The sequence below is a fragment of the Bubalus kerabau genome, chromosome 1, assembly GCF_029407905.1.
Source record: "Bubalus kerabau isolate K-KA32 ecotype Philippines breed swamp buffalo chromosome 1, PCC_UOA_SB_1v2, whole genome shotgun sequence".
Taxonomy (NCBI): Eukaryota; Metazoa; Chordata; class Mammalia; order Artiodactyla; family Bovidae; genus Bubalus; species Bubalus kerabau.
In genome coordinates, this window is record NC_073624.1 from 104,279,485 (window position 1) to 104,305,464 (window position 25,980).

The 25,980-nt window shown below is 38.9% G+C and overlaps 1 long non-coding RNA gene across 2 annotated transcripts in view; it reads right to left on the reverse strand.

Annotated features, from left to right (window-relative positions):
- Nucleotides 1-25,980, reverse strand: part of LOC129655535 (uncharacterized) — a 49,447-nt gene that overhangs the window by 19,821 nt on the left and 3,646 nt on the right. The window lies entirely within an intron of this gene.

Genomic DNA, 25,980 nt, shown 5'->3' on the forward strand with positions numbered 1-25,980 from the left:
AAACTAAAGGGCTCTGACTTCAAAGAGTTAGGGAAGATTCGTCACAATATAATAAAAAGAACAAATGTACAGACATCATAAGTGGCAGAAAGGGCCAGAAACACAGAAATGAAAACTGTGGAGATAAGTCAATGTCTGCTGGGTGCTGTGTTTCTTATGTTGTTTCAGTCTTCAGCAACTATCCAGACACCCATATTTAGCTTCCTTTTCTGTGCCCATGACCCCAAATTAACTTTATCTCCCATGACTTCCTCTCCTACCACCACACCACTCTACTTAAAATTCCCTTTTGGCAAGCTAGAAGAAAAAGACTTTTATGATTGGAGAGTTTTGGGGGTTGATTTGTACTTTGCAGTTAATACTGCATTCTTCCCATATTTACCTAGGAGCTTAAAAAGTGTTCTTAGGTCTCTGTCCTTTGATGTTAGCCCAGCTTCAGATAGGCGCTTTCCACAACATGGCCCCAGGCAGGTATGGGTTGCATAGCCCTCTATAGCCACAAGCTTATAAGAAGAATCCTTGCTCTCCAGCATCTTTAACAATTCCTGGAAAATGATTCTGATTGGCTGAGACTGGATTCACGGCCTAAAACCCATGGCCAGGGAGGGAGGTGGGCTTGCCTTAATTTGGGGCACCGCAAGGGAGAGAAGGAACACTATCTGAAAGAAAAGAGGGAAGTAGTCTTTTACCAGAAGAGCAGTGGTACAATGCTCCAAAAAAGCGAAGTATAGGAGGCAGTTTGAAAGGAAATTAAGAGGACATTTGCCGTCCCCAAGTGACTCAGAGCTCAGGTAGACAATAGGAAGACACCAAAGTACCAAAAGATAGTGCTTGGTAACTGCCTTTTACCAGATGACAATCCTGGGGATAAAAGATAATGAAATAACGAGAATGTTAATGATAACAGGAAGCTACCAGTGTCCTTAAAGCAGCTGGGAGAAGCTAGGGCTACTGGAGCCTAGAAACCACTTAGACAGGAACTGTGACTCACAGAAAAAGTAGCCCTGTGGCAGGGGCTAGTGTCATGAAGGAGGAGGTGCAGCCACACTGGGATGCCTCCTTTAGTGGAGAGAGCAGGAGAGATGTACAAGGGTCTCTCTTGCTTTCTTCCTCCAGTCTCCCTTCAGTGTATCCCATTGGCTGCATGGAGTCAGAAGTAATCAACAAATGCATAAATTCATGTCCTCTGGAAAGGAGATGTCAAGATGGATTTAGAAGTTCAATTGATTTGACTGAACACCGATGAAAGATAAAGGGAAGGAACAGTAAAGAAAGCCTGCAGACTCAGAGGTAAAATGGGACCTGTGAAAAGAGAGGAGGCAGATCCAAGCACTAGGTACTAAGGGTCTCAGACTGTCAGAGAGTCTTGAGAAAGACTCAACCAGTCTAACAATTTGCTCCATCACATAAATTTTCTGCAGGGGAATCTTCTGTCCTGACCATGCTCAGTCACTGACTGCAGGCTGCCTATGGAGCAAGGGGCCTCGGCTCCAGAGCTGAGGCAGATCCTAAAGGCACCACCGCTGGTCGCACTCAGCTTCCCAAACTTCCTACGGTATGTTCTCTGGTGAAGGGAGTCAAGGACATATTATCCTCCAAGGCTGCTTCAGTGAGGGAGTTTGGGAAATCTAGATCGCTATGCTCAACCTCTGAAACAGAGCAGAACTGGAGGAGAAAGGGGACCAGATCAAGGGGCAAATGGGCTATTGACTGGCACAAGAGCAAAGAAAGTATTCGTTGGAGTAACTACATTCAATAGTTGTAGTATATAATGTTTTACTGTGTCTAGATTTGGGAGCACCGCTTTTAAGATTAAAATTGCCTAATAACTCTTCTTAAGAAATCAAGTCTTCATCAGATAAAACAAATTTCATGTTCATGAATGTTAAGAACAATATGAACAAATCAAAAACAGAAAGTTGACTGATGGACAAAGAATGCAGAGCTGGAGGAACCCCACACCCACATTCAACCTCTTCTTTTGTAGATGTTAGAACTTCAAAGAGGTTGAGTCAGATGCTTCAATTCAGAAAACTAGTCTGTGACATGGAGAAGGAAATGGCAACCCACACCAGAGTTCTTGCCTGGAGAATCTCAGGGACAGAGGAGCCTGGTGGGCTGCCATCCATGGGGTCACACAGGGTCGGTCACAACTGAAGCAACTTAGCATGCATGCATGCATTGGAGAAGGAAATGGCAACCCATTCCAGTATTCTTGCCTGGAGAATCCCAGGGACAGAGAAGCCTGGTGGGCTGCCGTCTATGGGGTTGCACAGAGTTGGACACAACTGAAGCGACTTAGTAGCAGCAGCGGCAGTCTGTGACAGAATCAAAACTAGAATCTTTTTTTTTTTCCCACTTTTACAAGATGCTTACATCAGGGATTGATCACTTTTTTTTTTTTTTTTTTTTTTTTACTTTTGCAAGATGCTCACATCAAGGATCTAATAACCTTTAGCTTAATTTAAAACGCTTGATAGTTCTACATAACAGAAGCTAGGCAATTTTGTATTTTACGTATACTTCCATGTGAGGAGGGCAAAAGAAACAGAACCTGATGGAGAGTTTATTCCTTAAGCTGACTTTATTAAAAGTAAAACTCAAAACAACCAGTCCCCAAAATAAATGAACAGTTCTACTTTACTGCTTTAGCACATTTAGTAAATCCCTAATTTACAAGTTGTTAGGATGAAATGAATCAACCTAGGCCTAATCTATACTAATTGATTTATAAGTTTTTAACAGTTGTTTATAAATCTATAAATATACTTTTGAGTAATTTTCTCACTAAGAACAGTGACATAACAATGGCATGTTAAAAGGTTTCTGGTTGAGAGTAATGTGTATAAATAGTTATAATAAAACTTCAAGTTAATTATCTCTATTGGGATGGTAGTACCATCCAATTGTAGCCTCTTGAAGATTTCTAAATATATGTTATGTTACCTATCCTTTGCTGGATAAGCACAGTTGTTTTATTACTGTTTATCTGGTATAAGATGCTGGATTGTAAAATGTCAATAATGTAATGAATTTGCTCACAAATAGTCACATCCTGGAATTTTGCATTTTAATCACTTAGTCCACTTAGGACAGACTACAGGGCATTATTTAAAGATATCTTAGAGAAACTGCCTCCAGAAGATATTCAAATACACACATGCATTATCTGTGCATACATTATGGATATCTGCAAAATAAGACTAGACGTTGTAGAAATCTTGGTGCACTAAATTTTGCTACAAAAGGCATACAAGGACATAAAAGTTTAAAGTTAGAGAGCTAAGAGATTGGGTCATGTCTCTGGAGCAGTGTTATTTTAACTTTATTTTTTGAAGGGTAACTTACAGAACGTGCTGAGTGGCATATTTAAACTTCCAAGGAAATTGAAAGGAAATGACAGAAAAATGTAGACATAGTTTCACATCCTTAAGAAATTAAAGAAGGATTTTGCAATAGTCACTGCAACCTCATAAAAAAATTTACTGATTATCGATTTTTGAAAGTATTTTTACAGCCTCTACATCTGAGTAAAAGCACACAGACTACAATCACAGTTTCTGTATCTGCAAGGCTGATGAAAAATCAAAAACACTGCACGTGTCTTTAAAAAAAGTTCAGGCTGAAGTAATATTTAGAATAACAGCCATGGAAATCACACCATGAAATGTTAAATAAGACTGAAAATTCATTTTACGTGCATGGTTTTACAGTACCTTTCAAATGTACATTTCCATAATATGTACTTTCAACTAGGATCTAAAGTATCTGAAAGTTAGAAACAGCTTTGATGTACCAAGATACAACTATACTGTGATATTTTGCCAAAAACATTCAGGTGATCTTAAATGTATTGTCAGCATGCAGCTTGTCATCATAGAGTTTTTTATTTCAAAGATGATAGGTAAAATTATGGACATCTTGTAGGTTTTTCCCTGAACCATATTTAAAGGGGAAAAAAAGCCTTCAGTGATTACTAAGTTGTGAATAATTTATTTCCCATAGTCTGTTAGGGAAAATGTGTAATAGAGTTTTAAATTCCACAATGGGCTCTAGATAGCTCTCCTAAATTTCCTACAAGTCATGATAATAGAGTTTCTGCTGTCCTAATGTTTGAAAATTTGAAATATATTTTCATGTCCCTAAGATTCTGTTCTTAAACTACTCATCATTTCCTTCCAATTTATAATTTGATTTAATCTTTTCTAGATAAGGGCTGCAGCTGTGCTGTGATGTGACAGTGCTAGCGCATTTCCACCCCTTGATGGTTTATATTTTGTGTCATTGAATATGTATGTTCTCGTTTTTTGATTGAATATAAGCCTTGGGTATGCCGGGGGTGGGGGTGTTAATTATGTTCTATTCCTTCCCTCCCAGTTCCTTCCCATCATCCCTTAGGCAGAAAAGTATTACTGTGAGAGATCAGGTTTAAGGGCATCTTTTTTTTTTTTTGCTGTATCTAAAGAGCTAGGGGTGGGTAGTCAGTCACCATGTCAAGTTCAATGTTAGCAACTGAAACAACGGCATGTAGACATGAAGTCTTCAGATGGTCTCATGAGGTAAATAAAAAGATAACTTTCAATAAGCTGTTTCCCTAGAATTTCCCATATCCTCTCCACTCACGTGCTACAAGAGTTCTTTGGCAGGATAGTTGCAACCATTAGGATAATTTCATTTACAATGCAATAATTAAAAATTTCCCCAAATATCTGTGGTTTAAACAACAAAGATGTGTTTCTCACTCATGCCCCACCCAGGTTATTGGGGGGGGAGAAGAAAATGGCAATAACAGAACCACTCAGAGTACATAACCATGATGTTTAGCTACTAACTATGCATGTTGGTATGCAGAATAGCTTATACTTTATTATGACTATTAATTCTACACTTAAAAGTCTATATGATAGTAGAGATAAAATGGGTAAAAAGTCATGAAGCTGTTAAAGGCAGTGTTTAATAATATCAACCATGAAGTACAAAGATATTTTTGGTGTTCGCCAATAGAAAATCATAAATTTGGTGAAAATCAAACTGGAAGTTAGACTTTTTTACAAAAGAAGTTGAGATATAATCCAACCACTAGCTCTGGGCCAACAGAAAATAAGGACAGGTGTCAGAGGATACTCAGCAAATTTCATAAAGCAGGAAGGCTCCACATATTCAGATGACAAGATCAATACTGGCTAATGGGTACTTTGACACCAACATGTTTAAGAGCTGTGCATATTAAACAATTTTAATGAGGGTTTGATGGCATTTGGTTATTATTGAATATACATTTGTTTACTGTCTTTGTCTGAATTTTGCAATAAGGAGTTCATGATCTGAGCCACAGTCAGCTCCCGGTCTTGTTTTTGCTGACTGTATAGAGCTTTTCCATCTTTGGCTGCAAAGAAAATAATCAATTTGATTTTGGTATTGACCATCTGGTGATGTCCATATATACAGTCTTCTATTGTGTTGTTGGAAGAGGGTGTTATGACCAGTGCATTCTCTTGAGAAAACTCTGTTAGCCTTTGACCTGCTTCACTTTGTACTCCAAGGTCAAATTTGCCTGTTACTCCAGGTATCTTTGGGAGAAGGTGATGGCACCCCACTCCAGTACTCTTCCATGGAATTCTGTGGAAGGAGGAGCCTGGTAGGCTGCATTCCATGGGGTAGCCAAGAGTCGGACACAACTGAGCAAATTCACTTTCACTTTTCAATTTCATGCATTGGAGAAGGAAACGGCAACCTACTCCAGTGTTCTTGCCTGGAGAATCCCAGGGACGGGGGAGCCTGGTGGGCTGCCATCTATGGGATCTCACAGAGTCGGACATGACTGAAGCGAGTTAGCAGCCAGGTGTCTTTTGAGTTCCTACTTTTGCATTCCAGCCCTCTATGATGAAAAGAACATCTTTTGCGGATGTTAGTTCTAGAAGGTCATGTAGGTCTTCATAGAACTGTTCAGCTTCAGCTTCTTCAGCATTACTGGTCAGGGCATAGACTTGAATTACTGTGATATTGAATGGTTTGCCTTGGAAATGAACAGAGATCATTCTGTCATTTCTGAGATTTCATTCAAGTACTGCATTTTTGACTCTTGTTTACTATGATGGCTACTCCATTTCTTCTAAGGTATTCTTGCCCACAGTAGTACATATAATGGTCATCTGAGTTAAATTCACTCATTCCAGTCCATTTTAGTTCACTGATTCCTAAAATGTTGATGTGCACTCTTGCCAGAGAAGGCAATGGCACCCCACTCCAGTACTCTTGCCTGGAAAATCCCATGGATGGAGGAGCCTGGTGGGCTGCAGTCCATGGGGTCGCTAGGAGTCGGACATGGCTGAGCGACTTCACTTTCACTTTTCACTTTCATGCATTGGAGAAGGAAATGGCAACCTAATCCAGTGTTCTTGCCTGGAGAAATTCCAGGGATGGGGGAGCCTGGTGGGCTGCCGTCTATGGGGTCGCACAGAGTCGGACATGACTGAAGTGACTTAGCAGCAGCAGCAGCAGCATTCTTGCCATCTCCCCTTTACCAATTCCACTTGCCTTAATTCATGGACCTAACATTCCAGATTCCTATGCAATATTGCTATTTACAGCATCAGACTTGACTTCCATCACCAGTCACACCCACAACTGTGTGTTGTTTTTGCTTTGGCTCCATCACTTCATTCTTTCTGGAGTTGTTTTCTCCACTGATCTCCCGTAGCATATTGGGCACCTACCGACCTGGGGAGTTCAACTTTCAGTGTCCTGTCTTTTTGCCTTTTCATGCTATTCATGGGGTTCTCAAGGCAAGAATACTGAAGTAGTTTGCCATTCCCTTCTCCAGTGGATGACGTTTTGACAGAATTCACCACCACAGAAAGCCACTAGACCACTCAGGAATGACCTAAACCAAATCCCTTACAATTGTACAATGGAAGTGAGAAATAAATTCAAGGGTTTAGATCTGATAGACAGAGTGCCTGATTAACTATGGATGGAGGTTTGTGACACTGTACAGGAGGCAGTGATCAAGACCATTCTGAAGAAAAAGAAAAGTAAAAAAGCAAAATGGTTGTCTGAGGAGGCCTTACAAATAGCTGAGAAAAGAAGAGAAGCTAAACACAAAGGACAAAAGGAAAGACATACCCATTTGAATGCAGAGTTCCAAAGAAGAGCAAGTAGAGATAAGAAAGCCTTCCTCAGTGACCAGTGCAAAGAAATAGAAGGAAAAATAGAATAGGAAAAACTAGAGATCTCTTAAAGAAAATTACAGACACCAAGGAAATGTTTCATGCAAAGATGGGCACAATAAAGGACAGAAATGGTATGGACCTAATAGAAGCAGAAGATATTAAGAAGAGGTACAAGAATACACAGAACTATACAAAAAAGATCTTCATGACCAGATAACCATGATGGTGTGATCACTCAGCTAGAGCCAGACATCCTGGAATGCGAAGTCAAGTGGGCCTTAGGAAGCATCACTACAAACAAAACCAGTGGAGGTGATGGAATTCCAGTTGAGCTATTTCAAGTCCTAAAAGATGATGCTGTGAAAGTGCTTCACTCAATATGCCAGCAGATTTGGAAAACTCAGCAGTGGCCATAGGACTGGAAAAGGTCAGTTTTCATTCCAATATCAAAGAATGTTCAAACTACCACACAACTGCACTCATCTCAATGCTGGAAAAGTAAAGCTCAAAATTCTCCAAGCCAGGCTTCAATAGTATGTGAACTCTGAACTTCCAGATGTTCAAGTTGGATTTATAAAAGGCAGAGGAACCAGAGATCATATTTTCAACATCCGTTGGATCATCAAAAAAGCAAGAGAGTTCCAGAAAAACATCTGCTTCTGCTTTATTGACTATGCCAAAGCCTTTGTGTGGATCACAACAAACTGTGGGAAATTCTTCAAGAGATGGGAATACCAGACCACCTGACCTGCCTCCTGAGAAATCTGTATGCAAGTAAAGCTGCAACAGTTAGAACTGGACATGAAACAACAGACTGGTTTCAAATAGGAAAATGAGTACTTCAAGGCTGTATATTGTCACCCTGTGTATTTAACTTCTATGTACAGTGTATCATGCAAAATGCCAGGCTGGATGAAGCATAAGCTGGAATCAAGATTGCCAGGAGAAATATCAATAACCTCAGATATGCAGATGACACCACCCTTATGGCAGAAAACAAAGAAGAACTAAAGAGCCTCTTGATAAAAGTGAAAGAGGAGAGTGAAAAAGTTGACTTAAAACTCAACATTCAGAAAACAAAGATCATGGCATCCGATCCCATCACTTCATGGCAAACAGATAGGGAAACAATAGAAACAGTGACAGTCTTTATTTTCTTGGGCTCCCAAAGCACTGCAGATGGTGACTGCAGCCATGAAATTAAAAGACCCTTGCTCCTTGGAAGAAAAGCTATGACCAAGCTAGACACTATATTAAAAAGCAGAGACACTACTTTGCCAAAAAGATCCATTTAGTCAAGGCTATGTTTTTTCTGATAGTCATGTATGGATGTGAGAGTTGGACTATAAAGAAAGCTGAGTACTGAAGAATTGATGCTTTTGAACTGCAGTGTTGGAGAAGACTCTTGAGAGTCCCTTGGACTGCAAGGAAACCCAACCAGTCAATCCTAAAGGAAATCAGTCCTGAATATTTACTGGAAGGACTAATGCTGAAGCTGAAACTCCAATACTTTGGCCACCTGATGTGAAGAACTGACTCATTGGAAAAGACCCTGATGCTGGGAAAGATTGAAGGCAGGAGGAGAAGGGGATGAGAGACAATGAGATAGTTGGATGGCATCACCGACTGGATGGAGTTGGTGATGGAAAGGGAAGCCTGGTGTGCTGCAGTCCATGGTGCCACAAAGAGTTGGACATGACTGAATGACTGAACTGAACTACCTTTGTATCTTCTAGTATTTTTTCAAGTATTCTGAAACAGAAATGTATTTTATAGATAAAAATGAAACAATCAATTGTTCTCTTGCTTAAAAAAGTTAATTCTCCAGGGTTAATTCTCTTGTTTAACCCTGGAGAAGGAAATGGCAACCCACACCAGTATTCTTTCTGGAGAATTCCATGGACAGAGGAGCCTGGCTGGCTACAGTCCATGTGATTGCAGAGTTGGACATGACTGAGTAACAAAAACTTTCTTGTTTATAATGTAATAATAATATTAATCAATTGGTGTCTTGTTTAAAAAATTAATGCATTTAATTTAAAAGGATTTTGATATAAGGAAATAATTTAAATACAGAATGCTTAGTGCATGAAGAAGAGGGTCGGTAGAACTGGGAGAGAGAGAAGGTGGGAAGAAGGGAGGAGGATGGAGAGAGGGAAGAAGAGAGGGAAAAGGAACTCCTTTAAGCAAACAAGAGTTTCAAAAAGTCCCTTAGTAGACTAGGATTATAAGTTTATATGCGATTTCCACCGTATATTATTTGTGGTAGGCTATAATGTTCCCACTAACAGTGTGGTGGTGGTTTAGTTGCTAAGTCGTGTCCGACTCTTGAGACCCCATGGACAGTAGCCTGCCAGGCTCCTCTGTCCATGGGATTCTCCAGGCAAGAATACTGGAGTGGGTTGCCATATCCTTGTAGCAAAATGTCAATAGGGGCTTCCCAGGAGGTGCAATGGTAGAGAATCTGCCTGCTAACACAGGAGAATCAAGAGATGTGTGTTCAACTCCTGGGTCAGAAGATCCCCTGGAGTAGGAAATGGCAACCCACTCCAAAGGTCTTGCCTGGAAAATCCCATGGACAGAGGAACCTTGGTGGGCTGCAGACCATGGGGTCGCAAAGGGGTTGCAAAGGGGTCGCAAAGGGGTCGCAAAGAGTTGGATACAACTAAGCAACTGGGCATACACATACACACAAAATGTCAATAATTCCAATTTCATATTGTTTATTCCATCACTTACAGCAATTTGTTGTCTTTGTAAAATCAAAATTTAACAAATCCCATCCATGTATTCTTACACATTATGTTTTGGATCAGTTGGACCCAAATTTAAAATGAGTCAAAGTCTGAAGCTCAGATGTTGATGACAAAAATAGAGAGAGAGACCCAGGTCTTGCCCCTAAGAAATGACGAATTCTCAAAAGGAAATTACTGTGAATCCATGACAAAGCTGAACCCTAGACATCAGGCTCACAGTATTAGCAAAGATTGCTTGCTCAAGCTTAGCTTGAGAGCAGTTTCCCTTCAAGAAGCAGTGCAGGCGTGACAGTAAAGATCTGTAATTAAGTTAAGAGCCACAGATAAGGGTCCTTCTCCTATTTTTATGGGCACCACATAAGCCTCAAGGATCCTCATGTGTATTTAGAGAGAGGAGATTCCTCTTTTCAATAATATATGAGTTTGAACTTCCTAACTTCCCAGCAAGAATTGAGATCCCAGTGTCAAATTTCACTTAATAAAAGGAAATGCAATTTCTTTGCCTGAAAAGGAGTCATTTGTTTTTGTTTTATTTCAAATATATCTGACATATAACATTGTATAAATTTAAGATGTAGAATATAATTTGTTCTATATTGCAATATGTTTGTCATTGTAGCAAAATTAGTACCTCTGCTACATAATTATTCTAAAAAAAAAAAACAAGGTTTCAATGTAAAGTTTAAAAATAAAATAAAATTAAAAAAACAAACAAACAAAAAAAAAAAACAAGGAAGGTGAGGTCTCTGTCCGCCATCTAGTTTTGTCATCCTACCTGCAAAGCTGCTCTTCCGTGATTTGGAATACTAAGGTGAACGGTTAGAGCCTTATATCTTTAAATACTTTCCCAAATAATTTTCATTTCTCATGAAGACTTTCTATTTATTAATTTGTCTTACATGTTATTACTTCCTCCAGACTAATAAGAACATAAGTAAAGCTAGACATTTCAACATACAAATTAAAAAAATAAAAAAGGAAATGTGACATTCCTAATACACTTCATGGAGAAAGTTTTAGCTGATTTTTTATCTAGATATTCATTCATTCAAAAGCATCCATACTTACTACATATTAGGCATACTATTTGGTGCTAGATACACTGCGGAAATGATGATTGGGTTTAGGACATGTTGTTAAGTATGAAATCCTTACAAGAAAATGTTCAACTATAAGGGTGATATTGTGACACACTAGCTGAGAGCTTAAAACAAGTTTTATTCCTGGAGGCCTAAATCTGAGAGCCTTGACATAAATGTGATATTTACAGCAAAGAGTCTTGATAAGACCACTAAGAAAGAGGGTATAGAGGAGGAGAAAAGGAGAATATTTGGAATGTCAACAAATCACATGCCAACCTATTTTGATCTGAATTCCCAGGGAAAGAGAATACAATTCGGGGGTCTGTTATAATTCATTTTTATATAATTCTGATAAACCAAAAAATTTAGAATAAAATAGAAGAGATCATCTACTATTAAGCTTGGTCGAAAGGTTTATTTAAATGATAAATAGTTATTTTTCCATGGATGTCAATATCATTAACAAAATTCCAAAAGATTTTCTAGGAGTCCGTGCATTTAAGAAGTAACCTGATTAGCTTTCCCACTGGGGAGTAAATGAAACCTTACCATGACAATTGATTCAAATCGATTATGACTTTCTTGTGAGTTATTAAATAAGGGGCTAAATTAAATTTTCCTTCCCATATTAAGAGTAGAAGCTATGTTTTCTCTGGAAGGTTATTAAGCTACAGGGAAGATTTTATTTTCAGAGTAGAAGCAAATCAGATTGTTATAAGAGACTTCCTAAGGCCAAAAGAGTTTATTTAGGAAGTTAAAGTATCTTTGCTGGGTATAAATATTATTATGGTAATTACTATCTTCAAGTATTTATTGTTAATGAAAACTTTTCCAAGTTTCTCAAGGGTCCTTCCAAACAGAGCTATACATCTATTTTCAAGGAAGTGTCAGGCAGATAATTTCAGATACTCTCAAACACTGGAGCCAGGAAATGTCTCAGGGTGGAAAGCCTCCCACTACATGTGTCCTATTAAAATCCAATTATGCACAGAGAAAGGACTAAGAAACACAATAAACTGGGGAACATATGTTTAGCATAACACGTACGTTACAAATAGGCCTAACTATCACATACAAGTTACAGCTTCCAAGTGTTTTTCTCTGAAATTTGAAGAAAAGTATTCAATGAAAGTTAAAACAATAAAAGAAAAAAAAAAAAAGCAGTGGAGTATTAGAAAGTGGATTCTAATTCATGAAAATATAAGATCAGCAACATTTTAACTGATAACATGACGTTATCTTATATAATCATATAATATATATTCTACCTAAACTACCATACAGATATGATAAGCATTTAGACATTGTTAACAGTCTTAAGCTATATCTTTGCAAAAGTCCAACACTCCAGAAAACAATATATCAGAATATATGAGTGTTAACAAAGAGCCATTTTTTAAAGGACTATTTGTGGGTGGATCATTTCAGTGGAATTTATTTCTTCAATTGACTTGTTTTTTTTTTTCTTTTAAGACAATGAAAGCTTTAACCTACAGACAAAATTAAGATAATTCGGCACATAGACCATTAGGCTCTGTGTATAAAGTAACACTGTGATGAGAGAAAGAGACAGACTTACATGTGACAAACGCCACTTTGATTTTAAAAACATGATTAAATGCCAAAGACAGACTGTTGAATGTTCTAGAAAACCACCACCTCAGACTTTATACCAAGATGTCAACAAAAGGCTAATCAGAAGTCTAAGCATAATAGATGCCTGTGCCGAGTCCATGGTCAGGTCCTCCTTGGTGTTCCCTCAGCCTGTTGCACCAGCTTCTTAAGGGAGTGTTTCATTTTCTCATGAGAATCTGCTCATGGTCCAAAGTCTTGAACCCTTTGATTGTCCTATTTGTTTAATCAAGTGGTCCCACCAAGAAAGATGATGTCCCACACCTTTCCTTGATAATTTACCAACCTTCTGCACAAAGAATGGGCTTCCCTGGTGGCTCAGAGGTTAAAGCATCTGCCTGGAATGCGGGAGACCAGGGTTCGATCCCTGGGTCAGGAAGATTTCCCTGGAGAAGGAAATGGCAACCCACTCCAGTGCTCTTGCCTGGAGAATCTCATGGAGGGAGGAGACTGGTAGGCTACAGTCTCAAAGAGTAGCCTTTGTGACTCATGGAGTCACAAAGAGTTGGACACAACTGAGCAACTTCACTCACTTCACTTAACTGCACAAAGAATAAATGCCCCACGTCCCTCACTAGTAGCAATCCCTTTTTCGGTGCTTTCAGGATGACATCATAGCACTTGTTGAAAGCCCCCTGTGTGCCAGGCACTCTGCTAGCTATGAGTGTTAAATACTCTTTCTAATTGACAAATGTCTTTGTAGGGAAATTTCTACAATCCTTATTTCACAGGAAAAGAAAGCTAAGTCACAAGGTTATGAGTCACGATTATTAAGCACTAACTTTCTGCCCAAAGTTACTTGGTTAGTTAAGAGTGGGGAAATATTCAGTACAGAAGCCTGCCTACAAATCCCAGGCATTTCCCTCTACAGTTAGCCTAGATGGTCATTGTAAGAGCTCTCTAGGCAGAAACTAAACTTGATCATTTTGTTCTTTAGCATTTAGCATAGCTTCTAGCCTTGAACAGAGCAGCATGTTGGTAGGTGGTTCGATATCTGGGACTCTCTTTTCATCCTCTTTCTACTAATTAACATGGTAAACAACCAAATACCAATCCAGAATGGACAATATAGTGAGAGATAAAAAGTATTTTGATAAGCAGTTCATTTCTCCATGGCTGGATATTTAAAATCTTTGAAGGTCTAAATTTTGGAGATAATTATCAAGAATTACAAGTGGCTCTGTTCATTAGTTTGTAGCTGAAGAAGTCTCTTTTATCTAATAAGGATAATAGTATAGCCGATGACTTGGGTTTGGATTTTGGTCTTACTGGAGTTGAGACTGTGACAACCAGCAGAATTCATCCACTGGAATGGGTATAGGAGGTTTCATTGTCTTCCCAGATGGTAGAAGTCATAGGGCAAAAAATGTTTCAATGAACCTTCAGTTCAGTTCAGTCACTCGGTCGTGTCCAACTCTGTGACCCCATGAATCACAGCAGACCAGGCCTCCCTGTCCATCACTAACTCCCGGAGTTTACCCAAACCCATGTCCATTGAGTCGGTGATGCCATCCAGCCATCTCATCCTCTGTCGTCCCCTTCTCCTCCTGCCCCTAATCCCTCCCAGCATCAGGGTCTTTTCCAATGAGTCAACTCTTCACATGAGGTGGTCAAAGTATTGGAATTTCAGCTTCAACATCAGTCCTTCCAATGAACACCCAGAACTGATCTCCTTTAGGATGGACTGGTTGGACCTCCTTGCAGCCCAAAGGACTCTCAAGAGTCTTCTCCAACACCACAGTTCAAAGCATCAATTCTTTGGCACTCAGCTTTCTTCACAGTCCAATTCTCACATCCATACATGACCACTGGAAAAACCATAGCCTTGACTAGACAGACCTTTGTTGGCAAAGTAATGTCTCTGCTTTTGAATATGCAGTCTAGCTTGGTCATAACTTTCCTTCCAAGGAGTAAGTGTCTTTTAATTTCATGGCTGCAGTCACCATCTGCAGTGATTTTGGAGACCAAAAAATAAAGTCTGACACTGTTTCCACTGGTTCCCCATCTATTTCCCATGAAGTGATGGGACCAGATGCCATGATCTTCTTTTTCTGAATGTTGAGCTTTAAGCCAACTTTTTCAGTTTCCTCTTTCACTTTCATCAAGAGGCTTTTTAGTTCCTCTTCACTTTCTGCCATAAGGGTGGTGTCATCTGCATATCTGAAGTTATTGATATTTCTTCCAGCAATCTTGATTCCAGCTTGTGCTTCTTCCAGCCCAGTGTTTCTCATGATGTACTCTGCATATAAATTAAATAAGCAGGGTGACAATATACAGCCTTGATGTACTCCTTTTCCTATTTGGAACCAGTCTGTTGTTCCATGTCCAGTTCTAACTGTTGGTTCCTGACCTGCATATAGGTTTCTCAAGAGGCAGGTCAGGTGATCTGGTATTCCCATCTCTCTCAACCTTATCAGGCAACAAATAATAACCTAAAAACTCCTTAATTTGGCATTCAGGACCTTTAATGATTGGACCTGTTCATTTCTCTCGCTACTGTGCCCATTCCTTACACTCTAAGCTCTAACCATCATGAACAACTGCATTTACAGTCCTCTGAATAAGCCAAGCTCTCTCTCAGTTCAGGGGTTTGTACATGCAATTGGAAAAGACCCCAATGCTGTGAAAGACTGAAGACAAAAGGGAAAGGGGGTGGCAGAGAATGAGATGGATAGATCGTATCATTGACTTAATGGACATGAGTTTGAGCAAACTCTGGGAGATAGTGGAGGACAGGGGAGCCTGGTGTGCTCCAGTCCATGGGGTTGCAACGAGTTGAACAAGACAGCAACTGAACATTTCTCTGCCAATCAAGCAACCTTCCCAGCTCTCGTTTCTCCATACTGTCTCCCATCTCAGGAATGTTTATATGTAAGCAAGTTCAGATCAGTCCAAATGTCATCTCCTTCAGGAAGTATTTCTGCCCCTTGAAAATCTCCTAGCACTTTGTGCTTCTCCTTGTCATGACACTTATTAACTATATTGTTCTTTCATTGAACTTCTCCCTTACCCACTAGACAGTCAATACATTGACTAACTTCTACATTATTGGTTACTGTGGTTGTCAATTTCTGTGTTAATTTATCTAGGTCACGGTGCCTGGATATTTGGTTAAATGCTATTTTAAATGTTTCTGTCAAGATATATTTTAGATGAGATTAACATTTGATTTTGTGAGAGTTGGACCATCAAGAAAGCTAAGCACTGAAGAACTGATGCTTTTGAACTGTGGTTTTGGATAAGACTCTTGAAAGTCCCTTGGACTGCAAGGAGATCAAACCAGTCAATCTTAAAGGAAATCAGTCCTGAATATTTACTGGAAGGACTAATGCTGAAGCTGAAAGTCCAATATTTTGGCCACCTGATGCAAAGAATGGACTCATTGGAAAAGACCCTGATGGTGGGAAAGGCTGAAGGCAGGAGCAGGGGACGACAGAGGATGAGATGGTTGAAACATGATGTACTCGATGGACATGAGTTTAAGCAAGCTCTGGGAGTTGGTGATGGGCCGGAAAGCCTTGGCATGCTGCAGTCCATGGGGTCTCAAAGAGTCAGACATGACTGAGTAACTGCACTGAAAATAGATTACCCTCTGTAATGTGAATGGGCCTCATCCAATCACTTGAAAGCCTTAATAGAAAAACACTGACCTTCTGGAGGAAGAGGGAATTTGGCCAGGAGACAGCCTTTGTACTGGAACTGTGTCTCTTCCATGGGTCTCCAGCCTGCAGGCCTATCCTGCTGATTTTGGACTTGGCAGCCACCATCATTACATAAGCCATTTCCTAAAATTCTCCCTCTCACCCTCTCTGGAGAACCCTGCCTAATATAATCATCATCACTGAGCATAGTTCTTGGAATATAGACCAGATCAAATAAAATTGGATTAGGTTGAATTGATCTGATTTGCAGGGAAAAAAAAAAAAAAAACAAACTTCTGTGGAGTTAATGTCCGGACTTCTCTCTTAAGAGTCACAGACCTGCGGAGGTCAAACTCCTATACACAACAATTGGTTTTGTTAACCTGAGAGTTCCTTTTTCCTGATCCAGTGCAAAGTCAGAGGAAATGGAGGATAACACAATCCCTCATCCATTAATATTTTAGATCCTGAACTACATATAATTGGCACTCTGACTCACCCTACTTTTAGCATTCATGTTAGTGCTTATCTAACAGTCTTAAATGCAAAATTCATACTGTCTGGCAGAGAAAGACAGGTGTCTCATCTCAGTGGGATTATCTCAGGTTTCTCAAGTCACTAGGGAGGAGACTTTATTTTTTTAGGCTCCAAAATCACTGCAGATGGTGACTGCAGCCATGAAATTAAAAAATGCTTGCTCCTTGGAAGAAAATATATGACCAACCTAGACAGCGCATTAAAAAGCAGAGACATTACTTTGCCAACAAAGGTCTGTCTAGTCAAAGCTACAGTTTTTCCAGTAGTCATGTATCGATGTGAGAGTTGGACTATAAAGAAAGCTGAGCGTCAAATAATTGATGCTTTGAACTGTGGTGTTGGAGAAGACTCTTGAGAGTCCCTTGGGCTGCAATGAGATCAAACCAGTCAATCCTAAAGGAAATCAGTCCTGATTATTCATTAGAAAGACTGATGCTGAAGCTGAAACTCAAATAGTTTGGACACCTGCTGCTAAGAACTGATTCTTGGAAAAGACTCTGATGCTGGAAAAGATACAAGGCAGGAGGAGAAGGGGATGACAAAGTATGAGATGGTTGGATGGCATCACCAACTCAATAGACATGTGTTTGAACAAGCTCTGGGAGTTGGTGATAGAGAGGGAAGCCTGGGGTGCTGCAGTCCATGGGGTCTCAAAGAGTCGGACACAGCTGAGTGACTGAACTGGCTGAGAAGGGATACACTCTCAGAAAGAAAAGTCAACCTTTCTCTCTCCTAATATTCTCAATATGGTGATTTAAAATCTACCACTCAGCCTGGAATTACAAAGACTTCAGACTTAGAATTCTTGGATTATTTGACAACTTGGGTTCTTAAATGTTCAACGTGAATGAGCAGATGATTATAGAAAATGACCTAGTAGAAGACTGTCTTGTTAGTCAAGTTAACCTTCTCACTTAGAACAGCCTGGGGATTTATTAAATCATGGAAATGCTTGGATGGGTATGAATAAAGGATTCTGACTAGGGTTTAGGATTTATGATAGTCAGTTTGTGATTCCTAGAGACAGTAACTTGTATTTTGTGTACAGAGAAAAGAATGGTGAGGTCATAGGGCCAAGATTTTAACTTGTTTCTTTAAATGAGACTGAATTGTCCAGATTTTCACTGTTTTTATAATTCCTCTGCTTTTCTTCCTGGAAAAAAAGTTAAATAATGCAAGCAAAAATTTACTAAGCTATCAAAAAATAACAACACTGACAGCATTAGAGAATAAGAGATGAAAGGTGAAGTGAAATGAAAATTTGCAAATCTGCAAACTGGATAATTCATTCTAAATCCAAAGTCAACATCATTTTTTCTAATAAGCAGTTTCTTGGTTATATAGTTTTATTTCTACTCTAGCCTTTAAAAAGTTTTATTCTGTTATACTTGTAAAATCTTACTTTGTCTCCAAGTTTCCTTTTAATGTTACTTTGAAAGGTTTTTCTAAAAGGTCTTATAAATAAGTAAACATATGTTTGGGAAAACATATATTTCCCAAACATATAACAGACACAGTGACATCTTTCCTGTGTGTACTCAGTTCTGCTGCAGGTATGTTCTTTTGGGTTCCCAGACCCAGTTCCAATGTGTGTGGGGAATAGTGCTGGGTAGGGGTTCCTACACCAACAATGTGCCTGAGCATTCAACTCAGTTCTGACATTATCTAGACTTCCCTGGAGCTCAAACAGTGAAGAATCTGCCTGCGAGGCAGGAGACCAGGGTTAGATCCCTGGGTTGGAAAGTTCCTCTGGAGAAGGGAATGGCAATCCATTCCAGTATTCTTGCCTGGAGAATTCCATGAACAGAGAAGCCTGATGGGCTACAGTCCATGAGGTTGCAAAGAGTCAGACATGACTGAGTGACTAACACAGTCCCCACAATCTGACACTAACTACCCAGAGATACCATCAGATTCCATAGATTGAGGTCTCAGTCCCACAATACTGCACCCACATCCCCACTCCCAACACACACACACACACACACACACACAAGACACCAATTGTGTCTTCAGCTACTCTGACCAACTGGTTACATACACATACTAATATATATAAAATAGATAATAAAAACCTACTGTATATCACAGAGAACTCTATCCAATACTCTGTAATAGCCTATATGGAAAAGAACCTAAAAAAGAGTGGATATATATATAACTGATTCACTTTGCTGTACACTTGAAACTAACACAATGCTAACTCAACTATACTCCAATAAATTTTCTTAAAAGAATGTAAGCAAATAAGTCCTATCAATAAATTTTATAGTAATAACACAATCCTTGTACAATTTGCTACATAAGATTTTGTTATGAGCCATAAGTAACTGGAATTTTAAGAATGCTCCTATAATTTCTTTTCTTTTCTAACTGAAATCTTTTACCTAATTGCTGTCAAATTTTAAAATTTATAGAGTGGGTTGGTGGAAAGTAAATTAAAATTTAATAGAGTGGGTTGGTTGGAAGGCCTGGCCTGGTGTGTTGCAATCCATGGGGTCACGAAGAGTCAGACATGACTGGGCGACTGAACAACAACCAAGGTAAAAGCATCTTCCAAATGTTTAGTTCTGCCCTCATGTATCCAGCTGTCTACTTGATATCTCCACTGGGATAGGCAACTCAGCCTTTCTAAATCTAAGCTCCTGACTCTTCTTACCTCCCAACCCACTCCTCCCCAACCTGCTCCACTTCTGAAAATGGCACTACAATCCTATCTCGCCAAGTTAGAGGTTTCTATGATGCTTTCCTTGGACTTGAGGTGTTTGTGTTTTAAGTCCAGGTTGTGATCAACTGCTATACATAAGGGGTTGCCATGATCTCCTTATTGCATTCAATTAATTTGCTACAGTGGCTTACAGAACCCAGAGAAACATTTTACTTAGTAGATTACTGGTTCACAATTGATTAAATCATTGGCTCTTGGCAACTGATTCAACCTCCAGCCCCTCCACTCTCCTCAGGATCTGGGAGTGGGTCTAAAAGTTCCAGCCCTCTAATTACAGGGTTAGTTCTCCTGGCAACCAGCCCTCATCTTTAGGTGCAGTCCCAAAGTCAATCATTAACCTAGAACACCTTTATCTCTTATCACTTTAGAAATTCCAAGGGTTTTAGGAGCTCTGTGCCAATGTGAGGAAGACAAAATACACATTGCTTATTATAAATTCACAAGATTACAAATGATAAAGCATATTTTAAACATGATTTAAGTTGTGTGTCAAAAAAATGGGTCAGTCTCCCCAACATTATATAATGTCCCAAGCCAGTTAACCATGTGTTACCCAACAAACAAAACAGAAAGCAGTTTACTTAAAACCCCCAAGAAAACCCAATGCATTCTGTATTAACTTTAATTTCCCATGCATTCCTCAGCTTCACAGTTATTTATAGATCTTTTCCCAGAAAAATTTGTAGTTTAAGTGGATAAACTTTAAAACTACAGGAAGTGGCTTCACCGTGAATTCCTTTTCTTACTCATTTGAATAAAAAGGGGTTATGAAAAAAATAATCCACATAACCTTTGAGCAGGAGGCTGTGATCCTCAATGATTAAGGGTGATAGAAATAAATTTTATATAGCACTTTACAACCTAAATTATGCTTTTGCATATATTACCACAATCATGCTCAGAATCAATGCCAGGATTTAGTGATGATCAAGAAGAGAATCTGTCTTATTAAAACAAATGCCTATCCACCAAGAGTTCAGCAGAGAAGAATTCAGAGAAATCTTTTGATTGGAAGAAATAATCAAAAAAGGGTCCCTTCTTTCCCCTGAACTTTTTTTTTTTCCATTGGATTTCCATTTGGCTCCTAGGCAGAAGGTGGAGAGATTACATAAATTCCTGAGAACATCTTCCCTGGGCATCCTTACAGCCTTGCTCATTTTGGCATGGCTAAGCTGGAATAATCCTGTCTAAAAGAGCTCTGCAATTAAATTTTAAAGAAAAAAACCAGATCTGAGGTAAAAGCCACCACACTCCACAGCTCATTTTCAAATCTATATCTGATGCTAAAAGTTCTAAAGTAAACAATATAACAACCCAAAATGACCTTTACAGAGCTTTTTTAAAATTTATTTATTTTAATTGGAGGCTAATTACTTTACAACATTGTAGTGGTTTTTGCCACACATTGACATGAATTGGCCATGGGTTTACATGTTTTCCCTATCCTGAATCCCCTCCCACCTCTCTCCCCATCTCATTCCTCTGGGTCATCCCAGTGCATCAGCCCCGAGCACCCTGTCTCATGCATCGAACCTGGACTGGCGATCTGTTTCACATACGGTAATATAAATGTTTCAATGCTATTCTCTCAAATCATCCCACCCTAGCCTTCTCCCACAGAGTCCAAAAGACGTTCTATACATCTGTGTCTCTTTTGCTGTCTCGCATATAGAGTTATCATTACCATCTTTCTAAATTCCATATATATGCATTAGTATACTGTATTGGTGTTTTTCTTTCTGGCTTACTTCACTCTGTATAATAGGCTCCAGTTTCATCCACCTCATTAGAACTGATTCAAATGTATTCTTTTTAACGGCTGAGTAATATTCCATTGTGTATATGTACCACAGCTTTCTTATCCATTTGTCTGCTGATGGACATCTAGGTTGAGCTTTTGACCCAAAAAAAATTGCCCACTAGCTTATCCTGTGCCAGTACAAGTTTGTAATAGCCACTGCTGATGTTCTCTGCTTCTCGGCCACTTGCCCCTCAAGATTTATTGATTTGGCCTATACTTCTCTCTCCAGTCTCATCCTAAGGAATGCTTCTTGTTCTCTTTTGGTGCCATGGGTCATCTTGTTCCAAGATTTGAGGAAGAATCATTTGGGATGGTCTTCTCTCTCTTCCTACCACACTCTGGCCTAATGCACTTCAACTCATCCTTTAGCTATGAGGCCAAATGCTCAATCCCTTGAAAGTACAGACTGTTTTAGATGCCCTACTCCCCTTCTAAGCCTAATTCTTTTCCATATGGCTTTCATGGCCCACATAACTTTCCAACCTAACACAGGTTCTAATTATGTGTTTACTGGTGAAATATTTAACTCAATTTTTCCTTCACTAAACCATATGATTCATGAAGAGAATGACAAAGTCTATTTCCCAACGATTACATCTACAAAACCCAGCTGTTAAAGGAATGAATATATGGATGGTTGAGAGGATAGAGGAGTGAATGGACAAAGAAAACAGGAATGAATGCACTTTCTCCTGATAAACATATTCTTTAATCCCAGCTATGTGAGGCCATCATGATACTGTAGAGTTAATTATCCAACAGAAATGTGAGCATTTCATTTTACACTTCTTGTAGCCACATTTTTAAAAAATAAAAACAAATGAAAACTTGATATATTTTAATTTAATCTAAAGTATACAAAAGATTATAATTTCATCACATAATCAATATGAAATATTTTAGTTTACTTTTTTTCACACTAAATCTTAAAACTCCTATGTGTATTTTACATTTCCAGTATGTCTCAATTTGGACCAGCAGCATTTCAAGTTCTCTAAAGCACATTATCTTGCAAAATCTGGAAAGCCAGTGAAACAGATCTGCCATATGTCTGTGCGTATGAAAAAAGATCTTGGAAGGAAAGGCAGACTTCATTTTAGGCAAGAAAGTTGAAAGGACACTCGTTCAAGAAAAATGAGAAGAGGAAGAAATATTCTGAAAATATTTAAGTTGTCTTGGTTTGTTTGGGCTGCTGTAACAAATACCATAGACTAGGTGGCTTATTAACGACAGAAATTTACGTCTCCCAGTTCTAGAAGTTGGGAAGCTCAAGATCAAGTCTCAAGCAGATTCACTGTCTGGTGAGAGCCCACTTACTGGTTTATAGATGGTGCCTTCTCGCTATAACCTCACATGGCATAAGGGGCAAGGCTTTCTCTGGGGGTCTCTTTCATAAAGGCATTAATCTCATTTGTGAAGGCTCCACCCTCATGACCTAAAGTGCGTCCCAAAGGCCCCATCTCCTAAAAGCAATACATTGGGTTTTATGTTTCAACACCTGAATTTGGGGAAACACAAATATTTAGTCTATAGCAAGATGAATATTTCTGTTCATTTTACCATCTAGCCCTGATCTTCCCAAATTTTCCTACAAAGAACCCAGCTAGGGAAGTTTTTACAATAAAATCATATCTTACTAAAGTATCTGCAAGATGAAAACACACAGCAGGTGAGAGAGGGCCACCTGAATAGGGCTAGAGTAGAAGGGAACTGAAGCGAGGTGGCCGACAGCGACAACACAGACAAGGAACACAGGGCAAGGGGAAGACAGGGTGGCATCCTTATGGTGGGCCGGAAGACTATGTCCCTGAACTCACGCAAGGCTCCCTGTGGTGCTCTAAACCCTTTAAGAGGAATCTAAGGTGGGGCTGGACAGCCCCACATTTTCTTGCTAGAGTTTGAGTAACACACATTGTCAAAATTGATTTTCCTGTAAGATATTAAGTGAGAATTGTTTTAGTCTCAGCTATTTTAAAGCCAGCCAGACCTAGATATCAGTATTTAATAGTGGCCATATTACCACATACACATTGTACCTGGATTCTCATCTTTAGAAGAGGGATAATTATATCTAACTGGGTAGCTGAAAGAATATTATATGAGATAATGCCATGTTTCCCTAAATATATTATAGACTTGTAGTGTGACCAACAATCCTGGTTTGTCTAAAACTCTTCCAATTTTAGCATCAAAAGTTCTATGTCCTAGAAATCCCCCAGACCTAGGTAGATTGAAATTTTTAGTTACCTTATGTACACTTGAGATAACTTTGTGAGAATATTTTCAACTGTTTTATTCATAGTGTGTGTGTGTGTGTATATATATATATATGTATATATATATATGTGTGTATATATATATGTATATATATATGTGTATATATATATATATATGTATATATATATATATAGTGCCAGTTTTACATGTAAAACATGCTAGTTATTATTATGTTAGTTGGAGCTAAAGTGGGTGGACCTATGGGAATCTAGTTTAGATAGCACAAATTGCAGGCATAGAATTTGGATATGCCTATGAATAACTCAAACCTTAAAAAATGAAACATTTAGAATAACTTTAGACATGAAGAATAAACATGATGTGTGCCATTAGTGAAGATTTTCACATACTCAGTTTCCATACACATTGTTGAATTTTGTTTTGCTCTATTTGCTTTTTTAAAAAAGAAAAATAGCACCATGATAGTTCTGGTGCAAAAATTTTGCTAGTAGGCAACGAATGAAGTTTAGGAAGTACTGAGAGAAGGTATATTTAAGTGTCTTTCATAAGATCGTCTATCTTTTTGCTCTATCAATATGGCTTGCATCTTAAAACTTAATTCATAATCCCAGAGAGATGTCAAAACTCCAGCATCCATTATACTTGCATTTCAAGAAGTTACAGTAATTAAAAAAAAAAGCGTGGTATTGGCAAAAAAAAAATAGGCCAAGGGAATAGAAAAATCAGAAACACACCCATGTAAGTACAGTCAACTGGTCTTTGACAAAGGAGCAAAGGCAATATAATAGATTTATAATATTATAGTAGTCTCTTTCACTCCAGTACTCTTGCCTGGAAAATCCCATGGATGGAGGAGCCTGGTGGGCTGCAGTCCATGGGGTCGCTGAGGGTCCAACACGACTGAGTGACTTCACTTTCACTTTTCACTTTCCTGCATTGGAGAAGGAAATGGCAACCCACTCTAGTGTTCTTGCCTGGAGAATCCCAGGGACAGGGGAGCCTGGTGGGCTGCCATCTATGGGGTCGCACAGAGTCGGACATGACTGAAGTGACTTAGCAGCAGCAGTCTCTTTCAGAAATGGTGCTGGGAAAACTGGACATCCACAAACAAAAAATAATTAAATCTAGACACAGACCTATACGCTTCACAAAAAGTAACTCAAAATGCATCATAGACCAAAATGCAAAATTGTCAAGTTCACGGACAGTAACAGAGGACTATGTGATGACATTTTAGAAAAACCACCAAAGGCACAGTCCATAAAAGGAATAATTGATAAGTTGGATTTCCTTAAAATTAAAAACTACTGCTCTGAGAAAGACACTATTTAGATCATGAAAAGGTATAATCACAGACTGGGAGAAAATATTTCCAGAAGACACATCTGATAAAGGACTATTACCCAAATATACAAAGAAATTTTGATGTTCAACAATAAGAAAACAATTCAATGAAAAAATGAATTAAATACCTTAACAGAACTAACACCCAAAAAAGATGTCCTTGTCATTATAGGAGACTGGAATGCAAAAGTAGGAAGTCAAGAAACACCTGGAGCAACAGGCAAATTTGGCCTTGGAGTACAGAATGAAGCACAGCAAAGGCTAAGAGAGTTTTGCCAAAAGAGCACACTAGTCATGGCAAACACCCTCTTCCAACAACACAAGAAAAGACTCTACACATGGACATCACCAGATGGTCAACACTGAAATCAGACTGATTATATTCTTTGCAGCCAAAGATGGAGACACTCTATACAGTCAGGAAAAACAAGACTGTGAGCTGACTGTGGCTCAGATCATGAACTCCTCATTGCCAAATTCAGACTTAAATTGAAGAAAATAAGGAAAACCACTAGACTGTTTAGGTATGACCTAAATCAAATCCCTTATGACTACACAGTGTAAGTGAGAAATAGATTTAAGGGACTAGATCTGATAGAGTGCCTGATGAACTAGGGATGGAGATTAGTGACATTGCACAGGAGACAGGGAGTAAGACCATTCCCAAGAAAAAGAAATGCAAAAAAGCAAAATGGCTGCCTGAGGAGGCCTTACAATTAGCTTTGAAAAAAAAGAGAAGTGAAAAGCAAACGAGAAAAGGAGAGAGATACCCATTTGAATGTAGAGTTCCAAAGAATAGCTAGGAGAGATAAAGTCTTCCTAAGTGATCAGTGCAAAGAAATAGAGGAAAATAATAGAATGGGAAAGACTAGCGACCCCCTCAAGAAAATTAGAGATACCAAGGGAACATTTTATGCAAAGATAGGCTCAATAAAGGACAGAAATGGTATGGACCTAACAGAAGCAGAAGATATTAAGAAAAGGTGGCAAGAATACACAGAAGATCTGTACAAAAAAGATCTTCATGAGCCAGATAATCATAGTGGTGT